This window comes from Hippopotamus amphibius, chromosome 5 (assembly GCF_030028045.1).
Source record: "Hippopotamus amphibius kiboko isolate mHipAmp2 chromosome 5, mHipAmp2.hap2, whole genome shotgun sequence".
Lineage (NCBI taxonomy): Eukaryota > Metazoa > Chordata > Mammalia > Artiodactyla > Hippopotamidae > Hippopotamus > Hippopotamus amphibius.
Window position 1 is genome coordinate 37,507,208 of NC_080190.1, and position 19,556 is coordinate 37,526,763.

The following is a 19,556-nucleotide window of genomic DNA, read 5'->3' on the forward strand; positions in this document are numbered from 1 at the left end:
CATTTAATAACTTCAACACAACATTTCCTATATCTAAAAATTAGAGAATACACATTGAGCTTATTTTCGAATGACCACATACTTGGCCACAAAGAAAGTATCTAATATAGTAAAAAATGAATCAATATCATACAGACCACATTCTCTTTCAAAATGCTATTAAATTGGAAGCGAATTACAAAAATGTAACTACAAAAAAATGAACCATATGTTTGGAAAATTTTAAACACTTCTGAATTATTAATGGGTTAAAATAGAAGTCATAATGGAAAATTTAAAGTATCTAGAGCTGAATGACCAGGGAAAACTGCATATCAAAATTGTGAGATGTAGCTAAAAAAGTACAATCAGAGAGAAAATTATGGATGTGTATACACACACATACACACACACACATAAACCTGAAAAGAAGACAGTTTGAGTATTAATGAATGTATCTAATTAGAGAAATCAGGGGAAAAAAGAAGTGTGAATCCAAGAAAAGACAAAGGAAAGAAAATACAGATAAGAACAAAAATTAATGAAACAGAAAACAAACAACTGAAATGGCCAACAAAGGCAAAAGATCAGAAGGAAAAGAAAGATGGTACAAAGGAACCATTCTAGGAAAGAAAAAAAAGATGTAACCATAGATATAATATAAATTTATCAAGTCATGAGACTACCATGCCTTTATTATAATAATAATAATTATAATAATATTGATATTTTAGATGAAATGGAAACACCTTCAGGAAATGTAACTCAAAAAAGAAATAGAAAAGCTGAATAGACATATGACCTTTTATGTATTTAGTCAGTAACTTAAAAATCCATCCACAAGAAAAGAGTTGACACTTCAGGGAGTTTTACGGGTAAGTTTTTCCCAACTTTCAAGGAAAACTGAATTCCTATCTTATGCAATCTGTCCCAGAAAAAAGAAAAAGGGGAAATGCTTTCCAACTCATTATGTGATAGTAATATAACCTTGACGACAGAAACTGGAAGAAACATTACAAACAAGGAAAATGCAGGAGAATTTCATTTATGAAAAATATATATAATTTTGAAATCGAATATTAGCAAACTGAACCTATCGGTGTTAAAATAATACATCATAACCATACTCAAGAAATGAAAGCTTAGAAACAGAATACAATAGAAAAGCTATTTGTGTAATTTGCTACACAGATGATAAGAAAAAACATGCGATCACCTCAAAAGATGCATAAAATGCATTTGATAAAATGCAAAACCCATTTATAACCAAAATCTCTTAGTATACTAGGAATAAAAAGAATAACCCAATAAATTTTATCTACTATTAATCTGCAGTGGAAGTTATACTCGGTATATCTTTAAAATCATTCCAGTTATGTTCAGGAACAAGACAAGGATGACTATTCTCCAAAGCCCTTATTTACTAGTACTTTATAAGTTCTATCCAATGAAGTAATGACAACAGGAAGAGATAAAATGAATAAAGATTAAAAATGAAAAAATAAGAGTATCATTATTTATGGATACTATCTTCAAAAATCCAAGAGAAGAGAATAGGCAACTACTAGAAGAAATAAGGAAATTAACAAGTTGTCTAATTTAAAATTGATTTTTAAAAATCAATTGATTTAAAAATGGTTCCTGAACACTTGCAACAAATTGTTAGAAAACATAATTTTCAAAAAGGTACTATTGGGGTGGGATGAATTGGGAGATAGGGATTGCCATATATACATTAATATGTATAAAGCAGACGACTAAGAAGAAAAAAATACCATTGTACACTTTAACTATATAGAGTTTATTGTATGTCAATTATATTGCAATAAAATTATTTTAAAAAATAAAAATAAAAATAGTTCAGATTATGACGCTGGAAAGAAAAGATACTATTTACAATTGTAGCAAGCACTATAAAAACCTCATAATATAGTTAACAAGAAAGTATACAATCTTTACAGGAAATCTGTATTAAATAATATAAACGTATCACTTATCAAGAAGGCCTCTGTAGAGAGATAGATCACATTTCGGACTGGGAAGTCTCCATATTATACAAATGGCAACATTTTCCCATAGTAACCTATTTAGATGCACTACCTTTATCAATCCCAATAGCATTTTTCATAGGAATCAACTAGCTAATCCTGAAATATTGGAAGGGTAAGGATTAATGGAAGTCAAAACAAATGAGTCTATAGTCAACAATACTGTACTGTATACCTGAAATTTGCTGAGAGTACATCTTAAATGTTTCAACACACACACACACACACACACACACACAAATGGTAACTATGTGAGGTGATGGATGTGGAAACTAACATTATTGTGATAATCATTTCACAATATAAATATATCAAATCATCATGTTGTACAATTTAAAAATGTTATTTGTCAATTATATCTCAGTAGAGTTGGAAAACGAAAAACCACATTTGAGGACAAAGAATGAGGGGGACTCGCTGTACCAACTACTGTGTAGCTATTAGCTATAATAATGTTAAAATCGCATTATTGTGCAGGGATAGACAAATGGACCAACAGAATGTTACAGAGAGTCGAAGAACTGACCCACTTACGCAGGGGAACTTGTGTTTAACAGAAACGGCATTTCAAACCCTGAGAAAGGCTGGACTATCCTTACGAGGTGCTGAAACACTTAACTTTCTATTTGGAAAAAAGATAAAATTAGATTCCTACTTCACCATATAAGCAAAAGTAAATTCCAGATGGACAAAAATTTAAATGTGAAGAGCAAAAATTTAGAATTTTTAGAAAACAATATGGGAGAATATCTTGGATGTAGGATCATGAACAGATTTATTAAATAAAGAATACCCCCAAATCTTTAAAAGATTTATAGTTTTGACTACATTAAATTTTAAAAGTTATTTGTAACAGAGGATAACAAACAAAATTAAAAGGCTAGATACGGTTTGTGAGAAGATATTTGCAATTCAAATAATAACTTCAGAGTAAATAAAGGATAGTTACAGATGTATAAGAAAAGGATAAACCAGTGTTTTCAAAGGGGCAAAGGATTAGAACTGGTCTCTCTCTCTCCCTTTCCTTCTCCCTCACTCACATACTCACACACACACACACACACACACACACACACACACACACACACACACACACACCCTACCTGGCTAGCAAACATATAAAAATGCTTAAGCTTATATATAATCAGGGAAATGTAAATTAAGACAATAAAATGCCCTTTACGCTATCAGATTGGGAAAATTTAAGTCTCACATGGTGAGGACATAGGAAAGTAGGAATTTCAAATCTGGTAGGAATGTAAATTGGTATAACCACTCGGGAGAGCAATCTGTCAATATTGAGGAGAAGTAGAAGTACATTCCCTGCTACTTAGCAATCCCACTTCTGGGTATCTACACTGAAGAAATTATGCACATGTGCACAAAGATAGGCGTGCAAGCATGCTCAATGCAACAACCACAGAAAAGCAGCTAACTGTCCCTTCATAGAGAAATGGAGAATTTGTGGTGTGCTAGGCTGTGAACAAGGTCTATACTGTATCAGTGTAACCTGAAGCAGCCTCTAAAATATACCGTTGAGTGAGAAAAGCAAGCTGCAGAAGAATGCAGACAACATAATGCCATTTAAGTAAATTCTGAATGTACATGGAATGATAGTATAAATGCCATTTTGGACATACAGGTGTTCAGTGAAAGTCCAGAATTGTACATGGGATCAACACATATCACCTTGAGTCAGAGATACCTCTACAGAGGGAAGAAGAGAAGGGATGAGAGTGAAGGGGGAGTGGGGAGGGTGGTTCACTGTGTTTTTTTTTTTTTTTAATCTGGCTTCTGTTACAAGCGATCCAAAGTAAATGGGAAAATGCTAACAGCTATTTAAAACTGGATAGTAGGCTTATGGAGGTCTGTTTTATTTTCTGCCCTTTCTATATGTTTGAAATAGTTCTTAATCTTAGAAATTAAAATATAGAAACGTTTTTTTAAAAGCTGAGAATGAGAATTCAAGTCTTTTCCCTCTGAGTCTTCTTCAATACAATTTAATACAACAAACATTTGTGCACATTCCCTGGGCCAGGTATAGGAAAGGCAGTTGTCAGAGAGATGTGGTCCCAAATTCAAGGACTACATGTCCTAATGAGTAGAATGGTAACAATTATTCCTTAGCCTTTTTAGCTATTGTTTGGTACTTGCCACTGAGGAAAACAACTGCAGTTTTTCATTTGAGCTAAATATAAATGCAACAAGGAAAGACCCATCTGAAGGGCTTTCCCCAGGGCCACACGCTTGGCTGTCATGTCTACACATGACAGTCACAAGCTCCCTCTGACTGCCAAGATGTCACTGGATGGTGGCGCCTGTCTTTGTACACGTGGCATAACCAGGGCTTCTGGGATTCTAGGCCATTTCACGGACTGCAGGTAGTAAGGATCTTCTGCAGAGGCCATGTTCTCCCAAGATGACCTTGGACAATTGGTTTATTGGGAGAAAGATGAAAAAAAAGAGCTCACTATGGAGACAGTAAAAGGATCAGTGGTTGCCAGGATTTGGGGGCCTGGGAGTAGGGAGGATAAATAGGCAGAGCGCAGAGGTTTTTTAGGGCAATGAGACTGCAATAGTAGATACATGTCATTATACATTTGTCCAAACCTATAGAATGTACAGGACCAAGAGTGAACCCTGATGTAGACCATGGACTTTGGATGATTACAATATATCAGTGTAGGTTCACTGATTGTAATAAATGTATGACTCTGGTGGGGGATGTCGATTATGGGGGCATCTACATGTGTGTATGGGCAGGGGGTCTATGGGAAATCTCTGTACTCTCCTCTCAATTTTGCTGTGACCCTAAAACTGCTCTAAAAAATTGTCTTATTCAAAAAGAAAAAAGAAGCTCACAGTCAGGTAGGGAAGACAAATATATAGAGCAAGATACATGGTCTATAAAAAAGGTAGAAACAATATGCTCAAAGAATTAGGGGCAGGGGAAGAAACAATATTGCAGAGGATTTCTTGGAACCAACAGAATTTCAGATCAGCCTTATTTCTGGTCAATGACCATGTGAAGATTGCTCTTCAAATCCCTACCTGAAGGGTCATCTGGTATCACCCCAAGTTGCTATTAACAGAGGATGCTTTATAGAATTGATATAGGAATCAGACTTAGGCTTAAACCACTATTCCACTCCTCTCCCTTATCCACTCTGTTCACACCCCAGGCCATAGCATGCCTAGGAATGTTATCCCAGCATAGACCAGACAGCCACCAGTGTGACAGCAGACAGAATTTGGTGGGTTAGATGGATAGAAAGGAAGAAAAAGAGAGAGAGACAGAGAGACAGAGAACAAGTTCTAGCACTAGCAAGTAAGAAGAATTACTATTGTTTCACAATAAAGACCAGAATCAAGAAGTGGGTATTCCAGCTGAGACCAGGCTACTTAGGACAATAGCAAATGGATTGCAAAAGGAAGATCTGGAGGCCTCCTCACTTTCAGGTAAACAAACCAAAATCAGAATGTGTGTCACCCAGGGTTTACCCTATGACTCTGTGCAGGCTAAACAATGGTCTGCAAAGATATCCAGGCCTAATCCCCAGAATCTGTAAATGTTTGCCGTATATGGCAAGAGAGACTTTGCTGTGGGATTAAATTTAGGCTCTTAATGGGGAGATTATCTTGGATTATCCAGCTGGGCCCTAAATGCAATCACAAGCGTCCTGATAAAGAGGGAAGCAGAGGGAGATTTGACACAGAATAAGAAGGAATGTGACCACTGAAGCAAGATGCCCTGTGGCTGGCTTTGAAATGGAGGAAGGGGCTTTGAGCCAAGGAATGCAGAGAATTCAGCTCTAGAAACTGAAAAAGGCAAGGAATGGATTCTCCCCTAGAGCTTCCAAAGGGAGCCCAGCCCTGCCAACCCCCTGATTTTCGCCCAGTGAAACTGATTTCCGGCTTCTGACCCACCTAGTTCATGGTAATTTGTTACAGCAGCTATAGGAAACGAATGCAGATTTCTTTGGTTATTTTGATAAAAGATTTCTAGGCATTTTGGTATGGTCTAGAAGTTGATGCTCATTTGACAAGAGTCAAGATCCTGGCCCAAAGAAGGCGGGGGCGGGGCGGTGGGGGGGCGATATTCTGGAACAAAGATTTGCATGCAGGTGGCTAACTGGGAGTGCTCTGGGGAACACCGCTGCACAGCGGGGAGGGAAGCAGGCCTGGGCAGAGGGGAAGTTGTACTTTGGGGCAGTAGCACAGGGGTCCTAGCCCATCCCACAGGGGGCTCTGGAGTTGGGGTGGCCCTGCAAACATGTCCTGAACTGAGCAAAGAGCCCAATCCTTTGCGCCCCCTGACAAGGACCAGTCACAGATGCAGGCTGTTCCCTAGGGAGGGGCTGTAATTGTGAGTGAGTATCAAAAGGTAATCCCTGGGGAGGGACTCGGCTGTGGGCCATCTCCGGGCATCACTCCTGGCACCTGGGTGGGTGGGTACCTGCTCTGGTCCTGAGGTGGGGGGGTCAGAGCAGTACACGTGGTGTCCACCACACCATAGGAGCAGCCCCCAACAACTTTATCTGATTCAGCCCCTGGTACAGAGATGCACAGGAAAGTTTCCCATTGAGTCTGGTCTCAGACCATTCCTTCAGAGACACAGTTCAAGTCCTAAGTCTGTGTGATTCTTTGAGAAGTTTGCTGAAAGCAGCTCAGGGACACTGAGCAAAGGGGCTGACATGACTCTAAGTGCTTTGGTCCTGGGCTGAGGTTTGAAAATAAACCTCCCCATGGAGTATTTGGAAAGCCTTCTGAGAAAGCCCCTAAATAAACACCGTCACCCTTTGTGCCATCGGTCACAATTGTTTTGGCCTGGTTTTCTGGGACTCGTCCTGTGCCCTGGCTGATAAATGAAGCCATGTGGAAAGCACAGGGAACCCAGGGCCAAACCCTGTCCCCGCCATCACACCACACCAGGCACCAGCCAGCTCTGGCTTCACACACCAATGCCGAGCTCTAGGGCAAAGCAGAGTTGAGGTTGATTTCCAGTGAGCCTGCCCTCTGGAGAGACCCACTGTCAGAACAACCTTAAACAAGCTGCAGGCCTTTGATTCCAGCTTTTGTTGCTCTAAATCCTGCTAAAAGGGCCTGACTGCACTCATCTGCCTAAGTACTGCCCTGAGCATAATTTAGTGGTACTTTAGTGACTTGGAACCACTCAGGGGCTCAGAGGTGTCACTCTGAACTGACTGTGGTATTTGAAGGTCTGGGCTCTGGTCTTACTTCTGACACTTCGTGATGGTGTGACCTTGGGTAAGATACTGCTCTCTGAACCTGCTTTCCTCCCCTGTAGAACGGGTGGCACAAGATTATCTCTAAGGTCTTATTTCATCTTCACGTGCAGGGAATCTGTCTCTCCTGTGGACATGGAGGTTGCAGAGGCTGACAAGCATTTGTACAGATGCTGGCATATCCGAAAATCTGCGAATTCGGGAGCAAATTTCTGCCATCAGATTTCTTTCAAATGGATGAATATATGAATAGATCATATTTACTTGCACTGGCTGCTTTTGCTCAAAATCAGCAGCTTGGTGTTTACTTGCATCACCAAAATGGACCCCTTTCATCAGCCTGTGAATTTTCCAGGGGCTTGTATATGAGTGGCCATTACATTTTTGTTTTAATCCACAGGATTATTTTAGAAGTTTAGTGGCGTGGCAGAATAGAAAGCCAGCTAACTTATTTGTCAGAATGTTTGCATTGCAATCTGTGCCAACGACTCACCTTGTGACATTGGCAAGTCATTTAATCCCGCTGAGCTGCTGATAGGGATACAGGTCAAGGCCAGCCCTGCCTCCCTCACGTGGTAATTGCAAATATCAAATGAAATGGAGCTCATGAGAGAACTCTGGAACCTGTAAAGCTTATCAAAATTAAAGCGGTTACTATTATTCCTTTAACACCTTCAAAGCCACACGAGGGGAATCTATTCCATCAGTTGCCTTTGCTTGGGATAAGTCTTTCCTCTTCAAAGGAGAGGTTTTTAGTCAGTGTTGTCAGAATATAAAGAGAGTACAAAGATTTATTTTGCCAGCTTCTGAGGTTCCCAAGAGAATGATTCCCAGCAGTAAAATCTGCTAAAATAGTTTGTGAGGTCACCTGCTCTTAGCAACCAAGATTGGTAGGGAAGGAACTAGCCGCGAATCCACCCAGAGGACCGATGCTCACACCTGGCCCTACAACTGTAAGGGCAATTGCTTCTGCAGCCTGCAGTGCCCTGAGCTGCTGTTTCTGCATTAGAATAGGCAGTTCTGTTGGCGCCTTCACCACACACATTAGTCAAGTGGCTCTCCTGGTTACGAGAATGACTGCAAATATGAATCCAGTCACAACACAACAATCACAATCCTTGAGACCTGAACGTGCAAACCTGATTCCTTCCAGTTTGCAGCAAGGTCACAGAGCAACACCTTACCTGTTCTCTTCCTCCAATTTGGACTCTGAGGAAAACCCTACAAGTGAAAAGACAACTCCACCGAAATGTACCATGGCGATAAATGCAGCATGATTCTGCGTCTAGATCTGAAAATATCTTGAATTCAACTGCCCTTCAAAAGGATTATTGAGAAAACATCACTGCAAGCCAATTGACAGCCGGATTCCCTAGTCTTGCTGCAAGCTTGCAAGAACCTAAATAAAGCAGTAGTGAAGGAGATGCGAACTGTGCCAAGATGAGAATGACTTACAGAAGCTCTGCTTTTATTGACTTATTTACTGAGTCTCCATTTTCCTCTTTGCACTCTTGGGAGGCACTGATGCTCAGTGCTCATGTCTGGGTGGGGGCAGGCATGGCAGGTCTGGAGGGGCCAGGCTGAGGGCTGGGTGAATTCAGCACAGACTGGCAGGTGGCCTTGCGCAGAGCGAGAGGAAACTCTGGGGGGATGGGGTCTGTTGTTATAGAAACCAGAGTCTTTCTGGGTGCACGCAGGCAGGGGCAACAGGTCTTTGGGAACACAGAGCAGACAGACCTGGAACAGTGCAGTAGGCTTCAGCACCAGCTGACAGGCAGACCCATGCACAGTGCACCTGAGCGTGACAGCAGAGCACAGCAGAGGGGCTGGCTCTCTTCTGCTCCGGCTTGAAGCCCTGTCTTCCTTCCTCCAGGCAGATGTTGGCGGCCAGGTGCACCCTGCTCTCTCCTCAGCCAGGCAGAACTTTGCAGGTGCTTGTGATTACAGAGCCAGCAAGGGTTAGGTCTTCTGGGAGGTTCTCAACGGCCCTAATGTCAGTTACCTGTGGGTTTCTATTTCTCTTCAGCCAATTAACTAGAGTTTCACATGATTTAAGGTAAAACTTGGAGCCACTTGAGTTGCCTTCCTCTGTTCTGGTCTGAATTTCACAAACATGCAAACACAGACATGAAGGTACACAAAGTAACACAGACACACACAATAACCCAGGCACACTCTAAGACAGACGCATTCTCATACACCTGCTCTCACAGGCCCTCCCGCATAGACACTCACCTTTCTGAGGTTAGAGAAGGCTTAGACTTCAGAGAATAGAGCTTAGCTGTGTTTTTCAAACATCACGGCTGGCGAAGGGATGTTCATTTCAGAATAGAGTGGTTGCCAAACTCACAGGAATCTGGGTTTGAAGTAATGAAGCTCCAGCTCTTTTTAAAATTGCTGGGGGCTTCCTAGGTGGTGCAGTGGTTAGGAATCTGCAGGCCAACTCAGTGGTTAGGAATCTGCAGGCCAAATCAGGTTTGAGTCCTGCTCCAGGAAGATCCCACATGCCGTGGAGCAACTAAGCCAGTGCACCACAACTATTGAGCCTGCACTTTAGAGCCCGTGAGCCACAACTATTGAGCCCATGTGCTGCAACTACTGAAGCCCACACACCTAGAGCCCATGCTTCACAACAAGAGAAGCCACGGCAATGAGGAGTCCACGCACCACAACCAAGAGCAGCCCCCACTCACCGCGACTAAAAGAAAGCCCGTGCACAGCAAAAAAGACCCAACATAGCCAATAAAATAAATTGATTAATTAAAAAAAATCGCTGAGATGCCTTCGTTATTGTTGTTTGCTTTTTAACTTCCCTGAGATTTGTCACAGTGTAAGGTTTCAAAATAACCCTGTCAGGGACCCTGCAGTTGATACTTGCATACTCATTACTTTTTCCAGGATAGAAGTGAAGTGTATAGCACAGCAGACAGGAATTAGCCTGCCCAAAGTGGCCATCCTGAAGGTGAACCCCTTCCTGCTCTGTGTCCTGGGTCCGGAATCTTGACCTCAATTGTTAGTAAGACTCTCCCTGCCCAGATACCTCATGTCAGAAATACCTGGTAGCGTTCTTTAACCCGTGACCTCAAAAAGACAACAAAAATGTTCAACTGACAATGACTGACTCCAACTATGAAATGAGAATTATGTGCAGTTTGTTACATAGTCCCAAAGCCATCAATAATAGACAGTCTAGTTCTGGAACCAATTTCCACATCCTTTTTACCAAAGGTTTGTCTACAGACAAATATCTCTATCTGATTCTGTTCAGATCTTTTTTCTTTCTACTGTTCCAGTTCTCATCTATTTGGTGCCCTCTTCTGTGTCCTTTACCATTTAAGTTCTGAGTTTGTTTATGTTGATGGAACAGGAAGATTGCTGTGTGTTTACCCAAATTCTTCTTTTTCTCCTTAGCATAGTGGAAAACTCATTTCCCAGCCTCCCAAGCAATGGGAACCATTCATTGAGCCCTGGTTAATGGGATGCGGCAGAGGTGATGACATCACTTCCATGATTGCAATGAGTACAGTTCCCCTTCCCCTCCCCCATACAACCACTACCTCATTGTGACACAGGTGAGAAGGAAACTTTTCTTGTGTTACTCCAGTGATATTTGAGGATAGCTTATTATAGCACTCAGAATAGATGCTTTCATAGACCAAGGTTAGAAATACTAACTTTGAAGAATTCTTGGTTACTATGTCTACTATGTCTCAAAGTTTAGACTGAGTAAATCTCTTGTTGACTGTGTATATACACACAGAGTTACTCCCATCAGGATCATGCCTATTGTCTGGTGACCCCAGAATGGCTTGCAATGCTGGAGTTCTTCGTTCCTTTCTATGCCACCCTGCACTGCATTGCATGGGAAGGGTTTTAAATAGTTCATAGCATTTTAGTGCACATAATATGAAAAGTATTCCACATTGTGCAAAATTCATTGCCCTCCGGTTCCTTCTGGGTAGTGGTATCAACCAAAGCTCAGACTTACCTTTTACTGTCTCAGCATGTGAGCCACATAAGGCTGCAGGCGAGCCTGGAAGACAGAGGCCTTTCTGGATATCTCTTGTTTGAAGGCATCTTTTATTCCTGAGAGACCCTCTCTGTTCATCTTCAGCATCTATGGAGCATCAGGACAAAGAAATAGTGAGGCAGTCATTGGCTGTCCATAAACTGAGACCTCTCCCTGGCACAGCAGGTTCAAACAGTTTCTTTATTTTTGAGAACTGGAGAGCTGGAGGGACGGGACAGTATAGATTAGTGGAAAGGGCACATAATTAGGTTATTGACCTGGATTTTTTTTTTTTTTCCCTAACCTGAATCTTAATCCAGGCTCTTCCACTAACTTGCTGGGTGACATTGAATAAGTTGCAACTTTGCTTGGCTTCTGTTTTTCATTTTCTCACCTATCATAGCAGGTAATCATTTTCTCTGGCAAAGCTGATGGGGTTCTTGAATTGTTACAGAACAAAACAGACAATGTATATAGAAATATGAGGGAGTTACACTGGGAAAAATGTAAGGAATTATTTAAAGAAAACTTCTGTATAGTCAGGTAGTCATATTATAGACTGCCCAGACATCTGTCAGAAAGAGTTCCTCTTTAAAAGTGGACATTATTTTCTTGCAGTTCATTTGATGGTTTTCCCACTTTAGTATACGTACAAAAGTGTGGTGCAATGGTTTATAAGTGGAATATATATCACTGCTTTTCTGGCTAACTTAGATTAGAGATCTTACTCAGTTCCAATGTCTACTCAAGAATTAGAGTTAAGTTTGCCTAGGTTAAAAACTATTGGGATGAGAAAAGATGGCGGCGAAGTGGAGGGACGTGGAGTGCATCCCTCTCCACAGATGCATTGGGAATGCACGGAAGGACGCAGTGGTTCCCACGGAGAGCCGGCTGGGCACCAGCGGACGGCCTCGGACACCAGGGGGGACCCCCGGGAGCCCGACATGGCCGGTGGGGAGGTGTCTGCGAGGGCTCAGGGAGGGTGAGGCGGCGGAGCTGTGGTGGACGGGGGGGGGGGGGGGGGGGGGGGAGGAGGAGTGGGAAACGTGCGGCGGGTCCCTGGCATGGCTCGGCATTCCCGGACCGAGACATCGATCCACGGCTGGGTGGAGGGTCCGGGAGCGGGAGCGTGGGGGCCGGGGAGCTGGTTCAGGGTGAGAAACATTGTTGCCGGTGGGGTGGCGGACCGGGGGGACGGGAGGGGGGAGGTCCACGAAGAGGAGTGCCCGTCCCTGAGAGCTGCCCGGCCATGATGGCGGCTGGAGGCTGCAGGCTCACAGGCGGGGGGGGGGGGGGGGGGAGAAGCCGCGCGCATAGCCTCTCTCTCTCTTTTGGCGCCTCTGCAACAGGCAGTGGAGAGACGCCCTGCGGGCCACCTAAGGCCCTCAGGGAGAACAAGCACCCTCAGGCACTCGGGTGGGGCTAGATTAAAACCCCTTGCTACGCCAGCATCAGGGAGGCTGCTGAGAGAAAAAAAAAAAACAACAGCAACAAAAAAAAAACTCCGAGAGAGGCCCAACTCTAAGACTTTCTGTTTACACCTGAGCCACCAGCGTCCCTCTGCAACAGGCACCTCCAAGCCCGACTGAAACAACAGTGGCCACTGCTCACTCACTCCCAGGAGAAGGAGCCACTATTGTACCCTCTCCCTCCCCACACACCGAGGCTTACGCACGAACAATAAAGGAACCTCTGCTGGTCACAGAATAATGCAAAAGAACCCAAGCCAAGGAGAAGGACACTTACAGCTGAGACGCTAAGGAAACAGAAATAGTAGTATCAATACCTATTGAACTGGTCCATTCTGGGATCAGTTCTGGATTTTTTTTTTTTTTCTTTCTCTCTCTCTCTTTTTTTTTTTCTTTATTAAATACGATCATAGCCCTAAGGGATCTACAAGTTTTATAACATAATTTTTTAATGATATTTTTTATTCTTTTTTTTTTTTTTTTGCCTTTTTATATACTTCTATATCTAGCTAAGTTTTTGGTAGTACGGACAACATATCTCTCATACTTTCCTTTCGTCCCTATCTTTTATACATTTCTATTCCTTTCTTTTTATTTGCATATTTCCAACCACATTATGCCCTTCTGTTCCCCTTTCTTCCAGCCTTTTTAAGTTTATTTTATCTTAACATGCTTATAAGCAACACTATCAGTCTGCTCAGACTCCTTGCTCTATTCTCCAGATGACGCACTGCCTTGGTATTTAATATTAGGCCTTTGTCTTTATCTTAGTTCTTAGTACAGTTGTCTAATTACATTCTGAGAATCTCCATTCTCTCTGGTGGTACTCTGGCTCTTTTCTATATTTGATCCTAGCTTACAAAATCTCCCTGGATTAATGTTTGTATGTGTAAGGTGTTATTTGTTTGTTCGTTTGCTTTTGCTTTTGTCTCTGATTTGTTCTGTTTCAGTTGTCAATTTCTTTTGGGTTTCTCTTTGAATATCTGACAGCACACTGGGGTTCTGTCAGGTCTTTCTAGAGCCTTATGTCCTAATGGATTCAGTAATTGTGTGTCTTATACATGTATGTGTTTCCTAGACTTAATATTTGTTTAACCCACACTTGGACATTAGTCTGAGGCTTGGACAGTCTTCTATAAACACCCTTATCACAAGGACAAGCAACCCCAAAAGTTTGGACAACCATGAGGAAACAAAGAAACACCATGCAGGCAAAGGAGCAGGAAAAAAACCCACAAGACCAAATAAATGAGGAGGAAATAGGAAAAATGCCTGGAAAAGAATTCAGAGTAATGATAGTAAAAATGATACAAAATCTCAATAACAAAATAGAGAAAGTACAAGAAACAGTTCATAAGAACTCAGAAAAACAAACAGCAACGGAAAACAAAATAACCGAAATGAAAAATACTCTAGATGCTATAACCAGCAGAATGACTGAGGCAGAAGAACGAATAAGTGAGTTGGAAGATAGAATGGGGGAAATAAACGCCACAGAGCAGGAAAAAGAGAAAAGAATAAAAAGAATAGAAGACAGTCTCAGAGACCTCAGTGATAACATTAAGCATACCAACATTCGAATTATAGGCATCCCAGAAGAAGAAGAAAACAAGAAAGGGTCTGAGAAAATATTTGAAGAGGTTATAGTGGAAAACTTCCCCAACATGGGAAAGGAAATAATGAACCAAGTCCAAGAAGCACAGAGAGTCCCATACAGAATAAACCCAAGGAGAAATACACCAAGACACATATTAATCAAACTAACGACAATTAAACACAAAGAAAAAATATTAAAAGCAGCAAGAGAAAAGCAACAAATATAAGGGAAAACTCATAAGGATAACAGCTGACCTTTCTACAGAAACTCTGCAGGCCAGAAGGGAATGGCAGGATATACTGAAAGTCCTGAAAGAGAGAAACCTACAGCCAAGAATACTCTACCCAGCAAGAATCTCATTCAGATTTGAGGGAGAAATCAAAAGCTTTCCAGACAAGCAAAAGTTAAGAGAATTCAGCACCACCACACCAGCCTTACAACAAGTGCTAAAGGAACTTCTCTAAGTAGGAAACACCAGGAAAGGAAAACACCTACAAATACAAACCCAAAACAATTAAGAAAATGGTAACTGGAACACACATGTCAATAATCACCTTAAATGTAAATGGATTAAATGCTCCAACCTAAAGACACAGACTGGCTGAATGGATACAAAAACAAGACCCTTCTATATGCTGCCTACAAGAAGCCCACTTCAGACCAAGGGATACATATAGACTGAAAGGAAAGGGATGGAAAAAGATATTCCATGCAAATGGAAGTCAAAAGAAAGCTGGAGTAGCAATCCTCATATCAGACAAATTAGACTTGAAAGTAAAGACTATTGCAAGAGACAAGGAAGGACACTACATAATGATCAAGGGGTCCATTCAAGAAGAACATATCACAATGGTAAATATCTATGCCCCCAATATAGGAGCACCTCAATACATAAGGCAAATGCTCACAGCTATAAAAGGGGACATCAACAGTAACACAATAATAGTGGGAGACTTGAACACCCCACTTACATCAATGGACAGATCATCCAAACAGAAAATAAATAAAGACACACAAGCTTTAAATGACACATTAGACCATCTCGACTTCATTGATATTTATAGGACATTCCATCCAAAAACGACAGAATACACTTTCTTCTCAAGTGCACACGGAACATTTTCCAGGATAGATCACATCTTGGGTCACAAATCACACCTCAGCAAATTCAAGAAAATTGAAATCATATCAAGCATCTTCTCAGACCACAATGCCATGAGACTAGATATCAATTACAGGAAAAAAACTGCAAAAAATACAAACACATGGAGGCTAAACAATTCACTCTTAAACAACCAAGGAATCACTACAGAAATCAAAGAGGAAATCAAAAAATATCTAGAAACAAATGACAATGAAAACACAACAACCCAAAACCTATGGGATGCAGCAAAAGCAGTTCTAAGAGGGAAGTTTATAGCAATACAGTCCTACCTTAAGAAACAAGAAAATGATCGAATAAACAACCTAACCTTACACCTAAAAGAACTAGAGAAAGAAGAACAAAGAAACCCCAAAGTGAGCAGAAGGAAAGAAATCATAAAGATCAGAGCAGAAATAAATGAAAAAGAAAGGAAGGAAGCAATAGGAAAAATTAATAAAACTAAAAGCTGGTTCTTTGAGAAGATTAACAAAATTGATAAACCATTAGCCAGACTCATGAAGAAAAAAAGGGAGAAGATGCAAATCAACAGAATTAGAAATGAAAAAGGGGCTTCCTAGGTGGCAGTGGTGGTTAAGAATCCATCTGCCAATGCAGAGGTCACGGGTTTGATCCCAGCTCCAGGAAGATCCCACATGCCGCGGAGCAACTAAGCCCGTGTGCCAAAAAAAAAAAAAAAAAAAAAAAAAAAAAAAGAAATGAAAAAGGAGAAGTAACAACGGACACCTCAGAAATACAAAAGATCATGAGAGACTACTACAAGCAACTATATGCCAATCAATTGGATAACCTGGAAGAAATGGATACATTCTTAGAAAAATACAATCTTCCAAGACGGAACCAGGAAGAAATAGAAACCATGAACAGACCAATCACAAGTACAGAAATTGAGGCAGTGATTAAAAATCTCCCAACTCACAAAAGCCCAGGACCAGATGGGTTCACGGGCGAATTCTATCAAACATTTCGAGAAGAGCTAACACCTATCCTTCTCAAACTCTTCCAAAATATTGCAGAAGGCGGAACACTCCCAAACTCATTCTACGAGGCCGCCATCACCCTGATACCAAAACCAGGCAAAGATGTCACAAAAAAAGAAAACTACAGACCAATATCACTGATGAATATAGATGCAAAAATCCTCAACAAAATACTAGCTAACAGAATCCAACAGCACATTAAAAAAATCATACACCATGATCAAGTGGGGTTTATCCCTGGGATGCAAGGATGCTTCAATATATGCAAATCAATCAATGTGATACATCATATCAACAACTTGAAGGATAAAAACCATATGGTCATCTCAATAGATGCAGAAAAAGCTTTTGACAAAGTTCAACATCCATTTATGATAAAAGCTCTCCAGAAAATGGGCATAGAAGGAAATTACCTCAACATAATAAAAGCCATATATGCAAAACCAAAAGCCAACATCGTTCTCAATGGGGAAAAACTGAAAGAATTCCCTCTAAGAACAGGAACAAGACAAGGGTGTCCACTCTCACCACTATTATTCAACATAGTTTTGGAAGTTTTAGGCACAGCAATCAGAGAAGAAAAAGAAATAAAAGGAATCCAAATTGGAAAAGAAGAAGTAAAATTGTCACTCTTTGCAGATGACATGATATTATATATAGAAAACCTGAAAGACTCTACCAGAAAACTGCTAGCACTCATTGATGAGTTTAGTAAAGTAGCAGGATACAAAATTAATGCACAGAAATCTCTTGCATTCCTATACACTAACAACGGAAGAGCAGAAAGAGAAATTAAGGAAACTCTCCCATTCACCAGTGCAACAAAAAGAATAAAATACCTAGGAATAAACCTGCCTAAGGAGGCACAAGATCTGTATGCAGAAAACTTTAAGACACTGATGAAAGAAATCAAAGACAACACAAACAGATGGAGGGACATACCGTGATCCTGGGTTGGAAGAATCAGCATCGTGAAAATGACTGTACTACCCAAAGCAATTTACAGATTCAATGCAATCTCGATCAAATTACCAATGGCATTTTTCACAGAACTAGAGCAAGAAATCTTACGATTTGTATGGAAATGCAAAAGACCCCGAATAGCCAAAACAATCTTGAGAAGGAAAAATGGAGTTGGTGGAATCAGGCTTCCTGACTTCAAACTATACTACAAGGCCATAGTGATCAAGACAGTATGGTACTGGCACAAAAATAGAAAAGAAGATCAATGGAATAGAATAGAGAACTCAGAAGTAAGCCCAAACACATATGGGCACCTTATCTTTGACAAAGGAGGCACGAGTATACAATGGAAAAAAGACAGCCTCTTCAAGAAGTGGTGCTGGGAAAATTGGAGAGCAACATGGAAAAGAATGAAATTAGAACACTTCCTAACACCATACACAAAAATAAACTCCAAATGGATTAAAGACCTACATGTAAGGCCAGACACTATAAAACTCCTAGAGGAAAACATAGGCAGAACACTCTATGACATACATCAAAGCAAGATCCTTTTTGACCCACCTCCTAGAATCATGGAAATAAAATCAAGAATAAACAAATGGGACCTCATGAAACTTAAAAGCTTTTGCACAGCAAAAGAAACCATAAACAAGACTAAAAGGCAACCCTCAGAATGGGAAAAAATAACTGCCTATGAAACAACAGACAAAGGATTAACCTCCAAAATATACAAGCAGCTCATGCAGCTTAATACCAAAAAAGGAAATAACCCAATCCACAAATGGGCAGAAGACCTAAATAGACATTTCTCCAAAGAAGACATACAGATGGCCAACAAACACATGAAAAGATGCTCAACATCACTACTCATCAGAGAAATGCAAGTCAAAGCCACAATGAGGTATCACCTCACACCGATCAGAATGGCCATCATCACAAAATCTGGAAACAACAAATGTTGGAGAGGGTGTGGAGAAAAGGGAACTCTCCTGCACTCTTGGTGGGAATGTTAGTTGGTACAGCCACTATGGAAAACAATTTGGAGGTTCCTTAAAAAACTACAAATAGAACTACCATATGATCCAGTAATCCCACTCCTGGGCATATACCCAAAGAAAACCATAATCCCAAAAGAAACTTGTACCATAATGTTTATTGCAGCACTATTTACAATAGCCAGGACATGGAAGCAACCTAAATGCCCATCAACAAATGAATGGATAAAGAAGATGTGGCATATATACACAATGGAATATTACTCAGCTATAAAAAGGGATGAGATGGAGCTATATATAATGAGGTGGATAGAACTACAATCTGTCATACAGAGTGAAGTAAGTCAGAAAGAGAAGAACAAATATTGTATGCTAACTCACATATACGGAATCTAAAAATGGTACTGATGAACTCAGTGACAAGAACAAGGACGCAGATATAGAGAATGGACTGGAGAACTCGAGGTATGGGAGGGGGCGGGGGGTGAAGGGGAAACTGAGATGAAGTGAGAGAGTAGCACAGACATATATATATACTACCATCTGTAAAATAGATAGCCAGTGGGAAGTTGTTGTATAACAAAAGGAGTCCACCTTGAGGATGGAAGATGCCTTAGAGGACTGCGGCGGGGAGGGTGGGGAGGAGTCGAGGTGGGTGGAGTCAAGGAAGGGAGGGAATACGGGGATATGTGTATAAAAACAGATGATTGAACTTGGTGTATCCCCCCCCCCCAAAAAAAAAAAAAACTATTGGGCTTCCCTAGTGGCACAGTGGTTAAGAATCCACCTGCCAGTGCAGGGCACACAGGTTCGATCCCTGGTCCAGGCAGATCCCACATGCCACAGAGCAACTAAGCCTGTGCACCACAACTACAGAGCCTGTACTCCAGAGCCAGTGAGCCACAACTACTGAAGCCCACACACCTAGAGCCCGTGCTCTGCAACAAGAGAAGCCACTACAATGAGAAACCCATGCACCGCAACGAAGAGTAGCCTCTGATCACCACAACTAGAGAAAGCCTGTGAGCAGCAATGAAGACCCAATGCAGCCAAAAATAAAATAAATAATAAAATAAATCTTAAAAAAAAAAAAAACTATGGCTAG